The 3,844-nt window shown below is 45.4% G+C and overlaps 2 non-coding genes across 2 annotated transcripts; one reads left to right on the forward strand and one right to left on the reverse strand.

The window, feature by feature from the left end:
- Positions 1-529: 529 nt before the first annotated feature.
- Positions 530-604, reverse strand: Trnat-ugu (transfer RNA threonine (anticodon UGU)). Its single transcript has one exon. It is a non-coding gene; the product is annotated as a tRNA-Thr (tRNA).
- Positions 605-685: 81 nt separating this feature from the next.
- Trnat-ugu (transfer RNA threonine (anticodon UGU)) lies at positions 686-760 on the forward strand. The gene has a single exon. It is a non-coding gene; the product is annotated as a tRNA-Thr (tRNA).
- Positions 761-3,844: the final 3,084 nt, after the last annotated feature.

Here is a 3,844-nt window from a genome sequence, read left to right on the forward strand (position 1 = left end):
GGCCTATGTTCACCAGACAAAGCCAGCCTTCCTTCTAGATGAAACAGAACACTACTGGACGAAAAGCAGCTCCATAGAGGTGAGTGCACCTCATGGTTTCAAAACCACGGACGCTTCTCACTGGCTGATGGCCAAAACCGACCTCCAAAAAAATGCGAAATGCCTCACTGGATATGCAAAGGGATTGTACGAGTAGAGTCTTTCAACTAATCGAAGCTTATTATTACAAACAAGCAAATTATCGCGATTTAAGAAATTGAAATTGGAAATGAACAGGCAACTTTCACGCTGCAAAGTGATACGAAATGAAAAGAGCTCGTGTGGTCGGTTGTAGCGAAGGCGATTGGTGGACTTCGGTTTATTGGAAGAAGAAGTGTAATTAACTATATATGACGGTATTACCTGTTCCCGAAAGAACAGTTACCGTCGATGACCATGCAGCTTTGCTAGAAATGAAATGATAATTAAATTGACACACTAGCTGCAAGCAGGCGTTGATACACTTCGTTGAGGACATGTTGAAAATGTGTGCCCCGACCGAGATTCGAACCCGGGATCTCCTGCTTACATGGCAGACGCTCTATCCATCTGAGCCACCGCGGGCACAGAGGATAGTGCGTCTGCAGGGACTTATCCCTTGCACGCCCCCCGTGAGATCCACATTCCCAACATGTCCACAACATGTGCCCGCGGTGGCTCAGATGGATAGAGCGTCTGCCATGTAAGCAGGAGATCCCGGGTTCGAGTCCCGGTCGGGGCACACATTTTCAACATGTCCCCAACGAAGTGTATCAACGCCTGCTTGCAGCTAGGGTGTCAATTTAATTATCATTTCATTTCTAGCAAAGCTGCATGGTCATCGACGGTAACTGTTCTTTCGGGAACAGGTAATACCGTCATATATAGTTAAAAATATGGGTTCCCGGCCTTTGACCTTCTTGTGCGAACGCACACGCTATGCCCGAACTCGTACGGGACTTGGTAGATTAATCTGCCACGAGTAATGAGTATGATGGGCAAACATCTATTAGGCGCACTACGAATGTAGTGTTGTGGACATGTTGGGAATGTGGATCTCACGGGGGGCGTGCAAGGGATAAGTCCCTGCAGACGCACTATCCTCTGTGCCCGCGGTGGCTCAGATGGATAGAGCGTCTGCCATGTAAACAGGCGATCCCGGGTTCGAGTCCCGGTCGCGGCACACATTTTCAACATGTCCCCAACGAAGTGTATCAACGCCTGATTGCAGCTAGGGTGTCAATTTAATTATCATTTCAGAAGTGTAATTCATCGATAAAAAGAGTCCGCGTACAAAACACGTAAGCAACCCATTACTGAGTGCTGCTCGAGTGTTTGGGATTACCAGGTCGGGTTAAAGGAAGACATCGAAGCAACTCAGAGAGGGTGCCATTAGATTTGTTATCGGTATGTTCGCTCAACACGTATTATGGAAATGCTACGTAAAAGTATAGTGGTCTACAACATTGGTGAGAAGAATGAAATTCCAGTGCCTCTACTGTGATGAAGAACCATGCAGTGTTCCTTCGGCTCTGCGGTGACTACAGCTGCTAAGAGAGACATGACACGTATTTGCAGTTGCGAATATGAACCACTTACAGCTTTACAGGGTCGTCCATTGATAGTGACCAGGCCAAATATCTAACGAAATAAGCATCAAACGAAAAAACTACAAAGAACGAAACTTATCTAGCTTGAAGGGGGAAACCAGATGGCGCTATGCTTGGCCCGATAGATGGTGCTGCAATTGGTCAAACGGACATCTATTGCGTTTTTTAAAATAGGAACCCCTATTTTTATTACATATTCGTGTAGTACGCAAAGAAATATGAATGTTTTAGTTGGACCAATTTTTTCGGTTTTGTGATAGATGGCGCTGTAATAGTCACAAACATATAAATACGTGGTATCACGAAACATTCCGCCAGTGCGGGCGGTATTTGTTTCGTGATACATTACCCGTGTTAAAATGGACCGCTTAGCAATTGCGGAAAAGGTCGATATCGTGTTGATGTACGGCTGTAGTGATCAAAATGCCCAACGGGCGTGTGCTATGTATGCTGGTCGGTATCCTGGACGACATCATCGAAGTGTCCGGACCGTTCGCCGGATAGTTACGTTATTTAAAGAAACACGAAGTGTTCAGCCACATGTGAAACGTCAACCACGACCTGCAACAAATGATGATGCCCAAGTAGGTCCTTTAGCTGCTGTCGCGGCTAATCTCAACATCAGTAGCAGACAAATTGCGCGAGAATCTGGAATCTCAAAAACTTCGGTGTGGAGAATGGTACATCAACATCGATTGCACCCGTACCATATTTCTATGCGCCAGGAATTGCATGGCGACGAACGTCGTGTACATTTCTGCCCCTGGGTACAAGAGAAATTACGGGACGATGACAGATTTTTTGCACGCGTTCTGTTTAGCCACGAATAGTCATTCACCATCAGCGGTAACGTAAACCGGCATAATATGCACTATTGGGCAACGGAAATTTCCACGACGGCTGCGACAAGTGGAACATCAGCGACCTTGGCGGGTTAATGTAAGGTACAGCATTATGGGAGGAAGGATAATTGGCTCCTATTTTATCAATGGCAATCTAAATGGTGCAATGTATGCTGATTTCCTATGTAATGTTCTACCAATGTTACTACAAGATGTTTCACTGCATGACAGAATGGCGATCTACTTCCAACATGATGGATGTCCGGCACATAGCTCCCGTGCGGTTGAAGCGGTAATGAATAGCATATTTCATGACAGGTGGACTGGTCGTCGAAGCACCTTACGATGGCCCGCACGTTCACCGGATCTGACGTCCCCGGATTTCTTTCTCTGGGGAAAGTTGAAGGATATTTGCTATCGTGATCGACTGACAACGCCTGACAACATGCGTCAGCGCATTGTCAATGCATGCGCGAACATTACGGAAGGCGAACTACTCGCTGTTGAGAGGAATGTCGTTACACGTATTGCCAAATGCACTGTGGTTGACGGACATCAGTTTGAGCATTTATTGCATTAATGTGGTATTTACAGGTAATCACGCTGTAACAGCATGCGTTCTCAGAAATGATAAGTTCACAAAGGCACATTTATCACAGTGGAACAACCGAAATAAAATGTTCAAACGTACCTACGTTCTGTATTTTAATTTAAAAATCCTACCTGTTACCAACTGTTCGTCTAAAATTGTGAACCATGTATCACAAAGCGAAAAAATTGGTCCAACTAAAACATTCATATTTCTTTACGTACTACACGTATATGTAATAAAAATGGGGGTTCCTATTTTAAAAAAAAAGCGGTTGATATCCGATTGACCAATGGCAGCGCCATCTAACGGGCCAACCATAGCGCCATCTGGTTTCCCCCTTCAAGCTATACGAGTTTCGTTCTTTGTAGTTTTTTCGCTTGGTGCTTATTTCGTTAGACATTTGGTCCGGTCACGATCAATGGACCACCCTGTATAACGGGATGATGACAAAATTCGTGCCGGACTATGACTCGAACCCTACTTTCCCGCTTTACGCAAGCAGTAGGCTTTGCGCTTTGGGTGTCCGACCACGACTCATGGCCACACCAAAAACGCCATTTCGTCGTTGTTAATGCGCCATATCTGTGCTCGTACATCCCATCAATGTTATTCCCATATGGAGGAGACACTTTATTTGTAACTCATAGGCCCGGTGTCGGCTGATAAATACGAAATTGCAGTGCCTATGTCGTGGAGTACGATGCAATGTTACTTCGAACATGTGTGTTTGTCCGAAGGAAAGGGTTCTGCGAGGGACTATGTCTGCTATGAAAGACGTGGAA

This window comes from Schistocerca cancellata, chromosome 3 (assembly GCF_023864275.1).
Source record: "Schistocerca cancellata isolate TAMUIC-IGC-003103 chromosome 3, iqSchCanc2.1, whole genome shotgun sequence".
In the NCBI taxonomy this organism is placed as follows: domain Eukaryota; kingdom Metazoa; phylum Arthropoda; class Insecta; order Orthoptera; family Acrididae; genus Schistocerca; species Schistocerca cancellata.